Genomic DNA, 15536 nt, shown 5'->3' with positions numbered 1-15536 from the left:
AGTGAAGCCTCTGCAAACACATCTTCCACAACATCCAGAACAGGTGGTATAGCCAAAGGCCTATGCTGGGGTAAAAGCAAAAATTCCCTAAGCCTTTTCCTGGAATCAGAGAAGTCCTGACCTTCCCACTTAAAATGTTCCCTCATGGAATGAAGAGTCTCTGAAAAAGAAAAATCATCTGGAGGAGAAGCAGAAGGAGTCGAATCATCTGCATCAGAATCAGAATAAGGAGAGTACTCCTGCAAGTCTTCAGCCGAAGACTCTGAAACATCCGAAGCCTGCTCAAAACTCCCCAACTCCGGTTCCACCCTAGGCCTCTTATCAGGAGGGGGCAAAGAACCTCTAATTAAAGTAATTAAATCCTCTGCCATTTTAAGCATGTGCTTCTTGGGCACAGATCCTGATGAACTAGGAGTGACACCAACAGAAGCTAAACCTGGCCTGCCTCTGGGAGAAGCCTTGGAAACAGAAGGAGAGGGCCTAACCACCCTAGGAAGGGAGGGGAGTACAGTAACCTGAGAAGCCCCTTCAGCCTGACCTGCCTCCTGAGAGGCCACATCCTGCAATATCAAAGTCTCCCCCTGGGACTCCAGAGAAGCCTCCGGCGGAACCACCGGTTCCACTGACACCTCTAAAGAACCGGCGTCCGGTACGGACGACTCTTCTTGCCTGGGTTTAGCTGCTTTGTCTTTGCGCTTCTTCGAAGAAGCGGGCGTCTGAGCATCCGACGGCATATTATAATTGCACCGCTTCCCGAAGACCAACCTGGCACAATCTAACCTTCGCTTAATAGTGCGCTTATTGAACCTAGCACAAAAGCGACACCCAACAATGTCGTGCTCAGGCCCCAAACAAGGAATACACAAAGTATGATAATCCCTATGCGGTATCTGCTTCCCACAAGAAATACAGTTATTCACTTTTTCTGACATCCGGTAAACCACTGAGGCAAGAAAAAACTAAAATATTCCCCTACGGGGTACTTAGCCAACTTTGACTCGGTCTGAAACTCCGAATTCGAAAAATTTCAGAACGCCGAACGGCACTTGCAACGCTGCTTCTGCATCGGACCATGCGGCAAAAAAGACTGAGGATATGACGTCGGTCATGCGCATTTGTACCCTGACGTCCTGATGTCAGTCTTAAGCGCCTTGACCGACGTCAGCCTAATACTTTGATATTCGGGCCGACCGAGGACAGCGGACTACCCAAGTGTAAGGACTGCAGCAATGTGAGATGAAGAACATCTACCTTATAGTCTGGGCAAAAGGGGACATAGTTAGTAAACCTGTGCCAGGCTTTCCCAGGTGAGTGAGTATGTGTGTGTGTGTGTGTGTGTGTGTGTGTGTGTGTGTGTGTGTGTGTGTGTGTGTGTGTGTGTATACATCAAACCTCAAGGAGAGTGTGTGTGTCAGCTACTTTGGCAGGGATGCAGAGCACTGGATGGACAGAGAGGGTGTTGCAGATATTGGTTCAGATGAGATTTCAACTCTATAGCTGTGCCAGTGGGGAGACATACTGGGGATCTGGAGAAAGAGGGAGAAACCAACCCTGAATTGACTGTGATCTCTATGTGCTCTTAAGGGAAACTGCACTTGATGCAGAGAGCTGCATCTGGAAATACTGTGTGTGTGTACCTTTTCCTCCTCTCAGTGTATGTCCCCCACTGTTGCCAGTGATGAGGACTTGAGGCTCCATGATTACTGGTCCAGAGGAGGGTCATCACAATGCTCATAACTAAATGAAATATATTTGACCCTCACACAGAGGAATAGTTTCTTCTTCTGGCTGTTCCCATTAGGGGTTGCCACAGCAGATCATCTGTTTCCATTTCTTCCTGTCCTCTGCATCTTGCTCTGTCACACCAACCACCTGCATGTCCTCTCTCACCACATCCATAAGCCTTATCTTAGGCCTTCCTCTTTTCCTGTTACCTGGCATCTTCAACCTTAGCATCTCCCCCCCCACCAATATATTCTACATCCCTCTTCAGCACATGTCCAAACTAATGTAATCTTGCCTCTCTGGCTTTGTCTCCAAACCTAACAACCTGGACTGACCCTCTAATATACTTATTCCTAATCCTGTCGACCCTTGTTACACCCAGTGCAAATCTTAACATCTTTAAATCTGCCACGTCCAGCTCTGACTCCTGCCTTCTTGTCAATGCCACTGTCTCCAACCCATATAACGTAGCTGGTCTCACTACCCTCTTGTAGACTGTCCCTTTCACACTTACTGGTACTAGTCTGTCATAAATCACTCCTGATACTCTTCTCCACCCACTCCATCCTGCCTGTACTCTCTTCTTCACCTCTCTTCCACACTCCCCATTACTCTGAACTGTTGATCCCAAGTATTTAAACTCGTCCACCTTCACCACCTCTACTCCCTGCATCCTCACCATTCCTCTATCCTCCCTCTCATTCACACACATATATTCTGTCTTAGTCCTGCTGACCTTCATTCCTCTTCTCTCTAGAGTATATCTCCACCTCTCCAGGGTCTCCTCCACCTGTTCCCTACTCTCACTACAGATTACAATGTCATCTGCAAACATCATAGTCCACGGGGACCCCTGCCTGATCTAGTCTGTCAACCATTCCATCACCATTGCAAATAAGAAAGGGCTCAGAGCTGATCCTTGATGAAATCCCACCTCCACCTTAAATGCATCAGTCACTCCCACCGCAGACCTCACCACTGTCACACTACCCTCGTACATATCCTGTACCACTCTTACATACTTCTCTGACACTCCCGACTTCCTCATACAATACCACAACTCCTCTCTATGCATCCTGTTATATACTTTCTCTAAGTCCACAAAGACACACTGCAACTCCTTCTGACCTTCTCTGTACTTCTCCATCATCACTCTCAGAGCAAACATTGCACCTGTAGTGCTCTTTCCTGGCATGAAACCATACTGCTGATCGCTAATCATCACCTCCCTTCTTAACCTACTTTTCCATAACTTCATGCTGTGACTGATCAATTTAATCCCTCTGTAGTTACTACAGCTCTGAACATCACCCTTATTCTTAAAAAATCGGTACCAAAACACTTTTTCTCAATTCCTCAAGCATCCTTTCACTTTCCAAGAACACAAGGAACACAGACCACAGAGGAATAGCAACTGTGCAAAAATGGCAAGGAGTAGTAAATCAATAAATTCAGAGGCATAATGGTTATAAGAATAAAGTACTTCCCTATTAATGATTGGGTAGTTGAAACTGCACAGCTCTATCATAAGTAAAGTGTTCATATGAAGACCTGCCTAGTAATATAAATAGTTAAGATGTTTGACATTATTTACACTTGGACTTCTTCTATATGTTGGGATGCACTGCAATGTTCTGTATCTACTAATATTGTATATTTCAACAGCTACCATCTCATTTTCAACATTTGTAAATAATAATAATCTACTAATTAATAAAATTACGCATAAAACAATAACACCACTTCCAATACTAGTAGTCCTCACAAAAATGAACTCTGGTACATTGATATTAGAAGTGTCCCATGATTACAAACGAAAATTCTTGAGAGGAATCAGAAATTCAAGTTTATATAATGTATTACACAAATTCTGAGTATTTATGGAGCATGCTTTTAGTGAATAACTTGGGATGGGTATTTTGCGCCTCCTAAAAATATATTAGACAACACCCTAATTTGTGTATTATATAAAAAAACACTTATAAAAAGACTGGCCTTTGCAAATCAGTAAAACTAGATCAGTGCTTAGTTCACCACAAATCTCTACAATTTTCTGACTAGAAAGTTTCATTTTATTAAGTGAAGTTCTATTAGGATCACTCAGGACTGCAGAAATAACAAATAAGTCGTGCTCAAAATTCTTATTCAAAAGCTTCTGCAATGACTCAAGTGTTAAACCTGACAGGGAATACACTATTCCATCCATCCATCCATACCCCCTTTTCCTATTTTTACATATGGGGTCGGGGTGTCACTTCAGCAGTGACAATCATCTAGAGGCCAGGTTTACACCGCCAGGTGGCCAGCCCTGCTGTGGCAGGTTCTTCCACACCACATACTCCCACACACTCTCACACCTATGGCCAATTTAGAGTGTCCAACCACCTACTATATGTCTTTGGAATGTTGGAAGAAACTACAGCACCTGTAGGAAACCCACGCAAACACAGGAAGGGCATGCAGACTCTGCAAAGAAGGCACCCAACAGAGGATCAAACCAGGGAACCTCTTTGCTGAGAGGCGACAACACTATCCACTGTGCAACGGTAATTACCTTTTCTTTATTCAAATATTTAAGTTTTTGAATTGCTAATGTCCTGTGAAAAAATGCAGAGGATACCAAAGCAAGCAATTACAATGTTAGTGTTCCACACCCTAATTTTTACTTTCAGAGGTGGGGTTCACACTCACCTTACAGTTTAAAAACATTACCAATGTGTTTCTTTAACCATGCCTTCCTGACTCTCTTTCTCTCTATTTACGTACAAAATAGCTTATTGAAACATAGAAAAATCAATATATATTATTGTCAACACCTTAACATCAACACTGGAAAAGTGCACTATACAGACAAAATTGCTGGTCAATGCCACTACAACCAACTGCAGAGGGAAGAAAGACAATAAAGGCTTTGAGTTATTGATCAAAATTCTGCACTGGCAACAGACTAAGAACACAAATGATCTATGAAATTTAATTTATCACCTTGTTCAGATCAAAATGCAGATTATTTTAGCAGGCACAACGAATAAAAAGACTCTTTAAAAATAACCCTGAAAGGGCCTAAAAATAAACAATTCATACTCACAGAAATAACTACTTATTTGGTCTGATAACAAATGCACACAAAAATCCCTTTAGTGTATGAGACTGGATAGTTATTCTAAGGTAATTTAAATTTAGTAGTGTAATAACTGTACTTTTTTGTTATCAGTCAGACCAAATACGTAATTTCAAAGGTGTACTGATAACAAATGCGCACGGAGCCCCAATAAGTGCATGCTCACCTTCTGTTAACAACTGGAAGAAAACACTTCTCACCGCTGTATGTAAAAAATATCTCCGTTTATTTCCAACAAGGAATAAAAGACAAATGTCCCAGTAAATATCCACATAAGAATAAAACAGTTGTTAAGTGCTCTCACCCGCAAATACGGGCTTCCTCAGCACAATGAATAGCAGTTGAAAACGTCTTAAATAATTTATTTGGTGCCAAAATGTGTTTTGAAAAATTTTAAAATTTAAAGGTACATAACCCTATTGGTATGCCCACTATGAATCACTAACCCGCATTCATTCAAATTTACAGTGATAATAAAAATTCAAATATATCTGATCACGAATTCTAAGAACAGATAAATAGGTAATTATATAACAATCATATACCTTCTAAAAAGGTTATGAATGTTGATTTTATCATCACCACCATATAACTTACAACAATATATTGATTACGCATCGTAATCAAAATTATACAACTTCCTCGGTTGTAAGATAATTATTGTATCTATAAACTGCTTGTTTAAAAAATTCTTATCCAAAACATACTATAAGATGAATCTTTGAGTGTACTCAATTTGTGATTCATAACTATCTGATCAACCTTGGCCAGCGATACTCACCTATGTACATAGTCTACTTTAAAAACGTTGGCCTAATCATAAAATTTAAGATAATAAAAAAATGATAAATCAAATGTTGTCATTACCTAAATACAAGTTTACCCAACCCAAGTGGTTAAGTCATCATATTTAGTATGATTGTATATAACCGAATATAACCTAGTTCAGTAAACATTTGTATGTACTAGTGTGTGCTGTTGATCTATCAACTCCAGCATACTGTTTTTATAATTTTTATAATTAACTGGTTCGAAAACGAACCGGGACTGTGTCAGAGTTACCCAACACTTAGTGATTCATAGTGGGCATACCAATAGGGTTATGTACCTTTAAATTTTTATTTTTCAAAACACTCTTTGGCGCCAAATAAATTATTTAAAATGTTTTCAACTGCTATTCATTGTTCTGAGGAAGCCCGTATTTGTGGGTGAAAGCGCTTAACAACTGTTTTATTCTTAAGTGGATATTTACTGGGACATTTGTCTTTTATTCCTTGTTGGAAATAAACAAAGATATTTTTTACATACAGCGGTGAGAAGCGTTTTCTTCCAGTTGTTAACAGAAGGTGAGCATGCACTTATTGGGGCTCCGTGCACATTTGTTATCAGTACACCTTTGAAATTACGTATTTGGTCTGACTGATAACAAAAAAGTACAGTTATTACACTACTAAATTTAAATTACCTTAGAATAACTATCCAGTCTCATACACTAAAGGGATTTTTGAAATTAAAGTAGGTTACACCTTGCGCTGCACAGCACCCACAGAATCTAACATATTTGCAAAACAGAAGATTCAGCTCATTCAGCTCATATACTCTAAAATCTATTTACACTTAAAGAAACAAAGACTTTAATAGCAGATGATGACCACTTATCTTTTGCAGTCCTTCTGTATAAGCTGCAGATCAGAATTAAATCATCAGCTTGCTTCTTCTTTCATCCATCTTAAGAACTGTTTTAAGTCCAGCCTACACCTTTTTGACTTGTCAATATTTTGATCCTACCTTCTCTTTAGAAAGGGTATTACATCCATTTAACAACCATTCCAAGTAAAAAACTTTCCTGTATCACAGTCACCCCCCCTCCACCACCACTTTCCTGTACAGCTTAGCAACACAAACTACTCAATAACCAAAAATTATTAAAAACTGAACTCTCCAAGTTAACCTCTTTGCCATGATATCATCCAACAGAAGTTGAAAACTATATCTAAACCTTTGCCATCCTTATTAAACAGCTTTCAGAAATAATTCAATATCAGTAAAAAGGCTAAGACCTATTTTAGGAAGAAACTCAAGATTTTAGTAATATGGAAATGAGGCAAAAATGTGACTATTCCAACCTAAAAGAAATGCAGTTCAGTATTAAACACTGACTACAAATAACTCCTAAAATTCCTGTTTAATAGAATATAATTTTTGAGAAAAAAAATACATGGAATGAAGACCAATGTAGCTTTAAGCCAAGTAAACAAACTCAAGATAATATATGATAACATAAAACAATCCTTGCTTCCAACACATAAAACTTTCAAATAGTAATGACATTTTACTTCTCTTACCATTGCAAAAATAATCTAAATTCCATGTTTAAATTTCAGATCTTATATCAGATAGATAATAAACATTTTTCTACTTATCAACTCACCAAAGACACTAGGCAGATCTTCCATTTATTCTATCTTGCACTTGCTGTACACTAGCACAAGCTCTCAGACAATCTAAAATTCTAAGCATCACATCTGAAGACTTGTCAGATTAATTTATATTTTATTCTAATCCAGAATATCATCCATCAAATCATTCTTTTTAAGTAACTTTATTTCATTCCCACAATAAAAAGTTATAACTTAGAAAACAGCAACAATGATCATTATCATCTTTTTGTGCAAATGAAAGTAAACTTTCTGTTTCATTAGTAGAACAACAACTTCTAGCATCCAGCAGTCCAAACATACTAATTCTTATATGCTACAGTGACTAAAACATATGCTCTCATACCAAACCAATTTGGAAAATTCTTGCAAGAAGTTTTAACCTACAATGTAAATTGTACACTAGAGGCACAGTTAAGATGACAGTTCTGCCTCTAAACTACATGCAGCCCAGAAATTACATTACTGCAACACCATCTTCACATGAAAAACAAACATTTTCTGCAAGTACTATAAAATTCCTACAAGACATTTAATGGCCAAGATTAGTCTTGCCAAAACTGACTCTCAACATCTGACAGAGGTCCAAGGCTTCCCATACATAGAACTCTGATCTGCACATCATGGAAGTAATTTGTTGCTTGCGTAAGCAGTAGACCCACTCCTACAGTCCCTCTCTCCCACACGCGTACATAAACCTGAATACACACACAGACCACAGTTCCTGTACCTGTTCCTACCCTCCTGTGGTTCCCCACACCCCCATAATACTTCAGTGTCATTACTGTACATATGTTGGTAGGCCCTGGTGGTGTAGTGTACCTCCACACTCCAAACACTGTTAGAATGTCAGAGTCATTATGGCACTTTGAATGGTCATCCCAGGTGGTCTTATGGTTTCTCCTATCACCCTTATGAAATCTATACTATTACAGCACTTCACTTTATCTCTGGTGTCCACTGGCTCCCACCACCCCCAATCCCTGTACTACCACTGGTGCCATTACGCCACTTTAAGGTTCACCCCATTTTAGTTATGTTGTTCTGTGCCTCTCACTTCCTGATCCCTGTAGTAATGTCGGTGCGATTACGGCACTTAATCCCAGGTGTCTAGTGTATCCCAACCACCCCTTGATCCCTATAGTAACATTCATGCCAAAACGGCACTGTAGAGTGTGTATCCCCCCATCCATGTAACGTAGCAACGCTGGTACTGGTACAGCAATTTGAACACTAAACCCTGGTGTCTAGTGTTTCCCCCAGGCCTGATCCTTATTATGATCTTAGTGCTGTTAGAGCACTTTTAAAGTAAGCCCTCTTGCCTTATGGTTCCCCAGCACGTTAGTGTTTAGGGGCTGAACACAGCCTTTTGGCAGTATTCCCTACCATGATGTAATGGGGAACAGCTGTGCTGATCTACATGGCCAAGTGCTTTCTTGAATTGTTCGGCCATGTAGATGCCTTGCTGGGGCGGTTCTGGGGAGACAGCACATGGCTAAATTAGCATCTACCTCTCCTCCAAGAATACTTCATTAATATTCAGCATGGCCGTAGGGCTTGCTCTTCATGTTGGAGGACTGAGCAGCATTGTGTAAAGGTGCTAGCTGAGCAGCAAAAAGGTCTTTTCTAACAACAAAAAAACATACCCAACTCCTATCTATTCACATTGAATTCAAAGTAAGGTCAGAGCTACGAAAGTCCCCCCTCCAACTTGTTAATGTAAAAATGATAATTAGAACAGACAATATAATCATTATTTACACCATGAGGTGCCATTGTAGCATGGCTTATACAGGTCATACTTCAAGAAATTTTAAACAAGGCTCCAGGAACACATCACAGATATTAAGAACAAAAGAAATAACAGTCCTGTTGCTGTGCATTTTTTGTAGTAAGACGAGAGCAATACTGCTCTTTCAGGGGCTATAACTTTACAACAATTAAATATTGGTGATGGGGTGGAATTAATATCTGCAATTACCTTTTGTATAAGGAAACATTACTTATTTTAAAATCTAATACATTACAACCTTTTGGTTTAAACAGTGAGTGTGCATGAAAGAATTATTAGTTTTAATTAATTTTATTGGTATTTTATTAATTGATGTTGTTATAGGCGGCCACGGTGGTGCAGTGGTTAGCGTTGCCACCTCACAGCAATAGGTTCTCCGGTTCGATTCTCGGCTGGGGTGCCTTCTGTGCGGAGTCTGCATGCCCTCCCTGTGGTTGCATGGGTTTCCTCCGGGTGCTCCGGTTTCCTCCCACATCTCAAAGACATGCTGTAGGTGGATTGGACACTCTAAATTGGCCCTAGGTGTGAGTATGTGCATGTGTGTGTGCCTTCTGTGGAAGGTTGGGCGCCAGGCTGGCAACTCGACACTGTAAAACTCCACTGCCAATCATGAGCGCTGTGGCGAACCCTAACCAGGAAAAAGCCAAAAGAAAAAGAAGAATTAATTGATGTTGTTATAAAATGCTTATGTGTTTGTTCACTCTCCTTGAAGATGTTAGTGGAGGCACTACAGATTAACATATCAGCCTGGTCAGACTGGGAAGAAAAACTAAACAAAGACTCGTAAAACCTGACAGAAAATGTACCTTATCTGTAGCCTACAAAGCTATGCACTCACCTAAATGGAGATGTTTCATTGGGGATGTATTTATGATGAACTACTATAATAAAAGCAGAATTATGGTTTTGTTCTCGTTTAAAAATGGTGGTGATGCAAATCTACAAACGAAGAGTCCTGAGAGTACATATTTTGGTCCAGCAGTCTACTACAAACTCACTTAGCATTTTTCAATTGTCTTGCAAGACATCTGCCTTCAAAAGATCATCTTTTTCCAATAAATATGTTTGCATTACCTCTAGGAAGGAAAGTCTGACATAATGGTTAAGTTGCTTACCTCACAAACAGAAGGAACCAGGTTTGATTCGCACCTTTGAGGAAAACTGGCTAAGCTCAGTGGTCCTGAAAGAGAGCTAGCCTAGTACTTAGGACAGAAAAAGCTGGTATAAACATGATATACAATTCTGTTATCCATTCTAATTTTAGCTAAGAAACTGCCTACCATGACTCAGCTGCACAGGATTCCTGTTTATTAGGCAGGAGCTCTAGATAAAGCCTAAACTCTCAGTTAACTAGCACCAATGGGGATTGGTAGATGCCGGATAACTATTTTCCGATTGCTTGAGAGTTGCTATTAAAATAGGCCTGACTAATACTGTACCCTACACTATTTTTTGGTTTGTCTTGTTCTCAGGTTGGAGAGAGAGAGAGAGGGAATTTATTCCTATCTTCATTTTTAAAACTCTAAAAATATAAGTGTTTCTGCAGCGGGGGACAGAAAGGGCAACACATGAAAACTGTACCGCATTTCTGTGATTTTTTTCTTTTCCGGTTGCTTGAGAGTGCTGGTTACTTGAAACTTTACTGTATCATCAGTTTTTCTCAAATATATTATCTTTAGAAATCCTGTGACTACTCAATTATATCCACAGGGGTCTGCCAAGCTACCATCTCTTATACACAGCATAATATATATGACATCAATACAGAATGCATCGGAGACCATCCAGGTGCAATTAACCATAGGCAAGACTGCTCTGCAAATTGTAGCATGTTACAGGCCACCCTCACAAACTCAGGAACCTCACATGGCCTTCCTGAAAACACTAGAGGGGATAAATGTATCACCAAACACCATCATACTAGGTGACTTCAATTACCCTAATATAGACTGGGAACACTACTCAAGCCCAAACACCCTAGCCCAAAAGTTCCTGGAATTCATAAACTCAAATGCCATGGAACAACTAGTCACCATCCCCACAAGAGGAGAAAACATACTTGATCTCATCATCACGAACATGGGAGCACAATGTTCAACACCGGAAGTATCCCCCTCACTGGTGAGATCAGATCACAAACTAATCTCGCTGGAGGTCCTCATCCCACCACCACCTGAAATAAAAAAGACCACAGTAAAGAACTTCTCGAAAGCAGACTTCACACTTCTAAAGACTAGTGTGGTCTCCTTTAAGGCCCCCGAGCCGGCGGAAAACAGTACTCAAGCCGCTGAATCACTTACAAATGCCTTCTACCAACACCTGCAGGACTGCATGGATAAGGCAATCCCAAGCAAAACAAAGACTCTTTGCACCAAAGGCAAGCGTCCAGTCTGGTGGACCCCAGCCATAAACAAACTCTACAACAAAAGGAGGAAGCTACTACAAGATAGAGCAAAATCCTTAAAAGGTAAGACACCCTTGATCACTATAAGTAAAAAACTAAGAGCTCTCATAAATCATCCAAAGCAAATTTTGAGAGAAAAATAGCTAAAGACTCAAAAGACAATCATAAGGCCTTCTTTAGCTATGTTAGAAACCTGGGAGGAAACTCCCAGATATGCTCAGAACTAGTTCAAAATGATGTGAAGATTACTGATCCTACAGACATTGCCAACATACTGGCTGACAGGTTCAGTGCAAACTCCCCAAAGGAGAGATATCTATACCAAGGGATTGCAGGACCACAAACATCACCAACGCCCAAGTGAGAACTGTTCTCTCCAAAGCAAAAAACACAGCATCCATGGGACCTGATGGTGTCCCCGGCTGTGTGCTCCACGAACTCAACGAGGAATTAAACCCACAGCTAGGACAGCTGTTTAATCATAGTCTTACCTCTGGATACGCACCCAGGAGTGGCGCACTGCAACTGTGGTCCCACTTCACAAAGGCGGTGCCTCCACCGACCCTGGAAATTACCGGCCCATTAGCTTGACAACCCTTATCTGCAAAGCCATGGAGAGGATCATAATGGACCTCATAAATAAAGACATAGGGAATTTGCAGACTTTGGATCCATCCCAGTTTGGCTTTGTCAAAGGCAGGTCATGCCTTCTAAACTTGGTTGACTTTTTCGAAACAGTCACCAAAGCCATTGATGAGGGAAAGGCAGTCCATACAGCCTACCTCGATCTGGCGAAGGCCTTCGATACAATACCCCACTCGGTATCATTGAAAAACTCATCAGCTTAAATGTTAACCCATACATCACAAGATGGGTTGCAAACTGGCTGAGTGACAGAACCCACAGGGTCAGAGTTGCTGGCGCCATGTCAGACTCAAAGCCTGTCACAAGTGGTGTACCACAGGGCTCAGTCCTGGGCCCACTCTTGTTTGGCATCTACTTTTCCAAGTACAAGCAAACACAGGAGGGTTATGGCTGACAAAGTTTGCAGATGACTGCAAACTGGGCCATAGTAGAAAACACATCTGACACAGATATCCTTCAGAAGGGTCTCACAGAAACGGATAACTGGTGCCAGAGCCATGGCCTAAAGTTAAATGCCAAAAATGCATAGTCATACCCTTCGGGAAAAACAAGGTTACCCCTAGCTACCAAATAGGTGGCAATCCACTGAGCACAGAAGAAGTTATCAGGGACCTGGGGACCCAGGTTGATAGTAGTCTGTCATTCGACACCCATGTAGCTAAAGTAGTTAGGAAGACCTTCTACATTGCCCACCTTATCATGAAGGGATTCTCATCTAGATCAAGGGAGGTCATAGTCTCCCTATACTCATCACTCATCAGACCAATGATTGAGTACAATGCCCCATTCGGAATGTATCTGACCCGACACTTGCAGCAGCTGGAGAGGCCACAAAGTTCCTCACCAAAAGGATAAAGGGTCTCAAACATCTGTCCTATGCTGCCCGACTGAAAGAACTCCAGCTCTATTCAGTCGCTTACCGCTTGCTCAGAGGTGACCTTTGCCTAACATACAAGGCCATGTCAAACCCAGATTTGATGAATATGCTTCACCTCAAAAATCTAGATCCGTCAGAGCCACAAGGGCGAGAGACCTAAACCTCGACACGGCTATTAATAGGATGTGCTGGAGGGATAGATTCATCACCCAAAGACTCCCTATGCTGTGGAACAAAATCCCGGTATATGTGAGGCAGAGCACCTCGCTGGCCTTGTTCAAGAGAAATCTTGAGCAATGGATGGGAGATCGCAGATATACCCCAGGGATTACCTCAGTGTCACTGCTCGACAGAGGCACAGCAAAATAATGGGTATAGTTCCCCATACTAAAGGGGTGGCGTAAGCCACAAAACTATGGGCTAGGCTTGTAAATGCCCTCGGGCAGATAGCCTAGTATGAACCTATGAACCTATGAAGAATCAAGTATTTATTTTGTAAAAATCACATTTTATATTCTCACAAACTGCTTTCATTTCTACAATGTTATATCACAGCACTGCCTACAATAACTAAATATATAAATATGGTAAATCTCATGAACATCAGCAGAGATAATACTATTAGTTTCATTAATCTTCCTGCTGTACTAGCTGCTGTTTGCATTTTTCCCAGTGAGTACACCCGACTAACCCTGCTTAACTGCATCTCTCACCCCTTTGCAGCTTCCTCGTGGCAAGAAATACAAGCATTCATCTCACCTGCAGGGGACCTATTAGCTTCATTAATCTTCCTGCTGTACTAGCTGCTGTTCGCATTTTTCCCAGCGAGTACACCCAACTAACCCTGCTTAACTGGATCTCTCACCCCTTTGTAGTTTCCTTGTGGCAAGAAATACAAGCGTTCATCTCACCTGCAGGGGACCTATTAGTTTCATTAATCTTCCTGCTGTACTAGACAAGTTTCAATAGTGAAACACCTTAGTGCTTTTATTTGTCTAGTGGCACGCTCACTCACTCAAAGTGTTGGGACTCCCGTACCCTTCCCCCTGAGCCTTCTCCCTCCATTCTTCTCTCTTTTTAGCAACTGCTAATATCAAGAGCAGATCTAATAAAGCAGCACATATTAGGTTTCTATTACATGCGTAAGTTTCTTACCTCTAGGAATTGCCTATTCTTAACTGCTCCACTGTCTTGAGGCACACTTTAACTGACTGTTTCTACTGTGGTCTGGCAAGCTGCCTCAAGGTTTCCAGGGATCATTTCTGTTCACTCAACCTCTCTTTGCAGCCTGTGTCCCATTGCTAGTGTACTCTAACCCAACAGTTTAATGCTAAAGACACAGGTCATTTTTATACATTAAAGTACTTACATTGCATGTACAGCCTTCGGGTAACTCGTGGTTTAGTTAAGCCCCGCTATGCTCTGCACCCTACCTGCCCCCAGTAGTGCTAAATTTATAGTTATATAACCACTCCCCTCTTTTACGGCCAATCAACTACAACCACCCAATTAATAGCACTCCCCCTACGTGCCGCAAACTTCCTAATCTTCTTCATATATTACTGCTTAAATACTTTATCATAATGTCTCAGCTATTTGCAACGTTATCACCAAAACCAAAGCTATTACACTCTCTCTTACCTTTACTGCTCATTTCATATCTCCTCACAATCTACGAAAATCAACGTTACCTAGGATTGTACTACCCAAAGACCCAAACTACCACCCCAATAGTACCAAGCATGGAAAACTTCACATTTCCCTTCACAACTAAATCCTTAACCCTTAAAAACTACCAACCTACTAGATACAGATATATCAGCCCCAAAAACAAACACTATCAAAAGCTGATAATCAAAATCCTAAAACTCACAGTTAGCTTACAACACAACCTCACTATGGATGGACACATCCACCCTAACCCTGGCCCATCCTCACCTGCTGACTTTAGCTCCCATACTACTAATTCCCCTAACATAATACCGTCAAATAGATCCCCAAATTAATTTCTGGTTCACCACTTAAATATTAGAAGCATAAATAACAAGGTCCATAACCTGCATGCCCTTTTGGCAGTTCACTCCCCTGATATATTATGTCTAACAGAAACATGGCTAAAACCAGCAACTGCAGATAATGAGGTATTACCACCAGGGTACAACATGCACAGATTAGACTACCATACTAGGAGAGGTGGTGGGGTAGCTATACTTTATAAAACTACACTGAATGTTACTTAAGGACTCCTTACAACCACCCCAGGTTAATAATGCAGAAATTTTTATAACCAAACTGTAAATTAACAAAAACAAATGTATAAACATAATCTGTGGCTACATTTCCCCAGGTAATAACACAAACACCAACAAAACAAACTAAAACTAGAAAAGTTGATTCAGCACGACACAGAAACACCAACCAGGATCCAAAACAGGTTTATTGTCTTCAAACTCTAGCACCTCGGCCACTGTAAGCCTTCAAGGAGTAAAGTTTCAGTAACATAGCACAATATATATAGTCACACCAATCAATCA

General features: G+C 40.9%; 1 protein-coding gene across 2 annotated transcripts in view; it reads right to left on the bottom strand.

The window, feature by feature from the left end:
- NAT9 (N-acetyltransferase 9 (putative)) overlaps positions 1-15536 on the bottom strand; it is a 209102-nt gene that overhangs the window by 183870 nt on the left and 9696 nt on the right. The window lies entirely within an intron of this gene.

This window comes from Protopterus annectens, chromosome 10.part0, assembly GCF_019279795.1.
Source record: "Protopterus annectens isolate FY-2018-M chromosome 10.part0, PAN1.0, whole genome shotgun sequence".
NCBI classification, from domain to species: Eukaryota; Metazoa; Chordata; order Ceratodontiformes; family Protopteridae; genus Protopterus; species Protopterus annectens.
The sequence above is the reverse complement of the archived record's forward strand: the minus strand, read 5'-3'. Positions and strand labels throughout refer to the sequence as shown.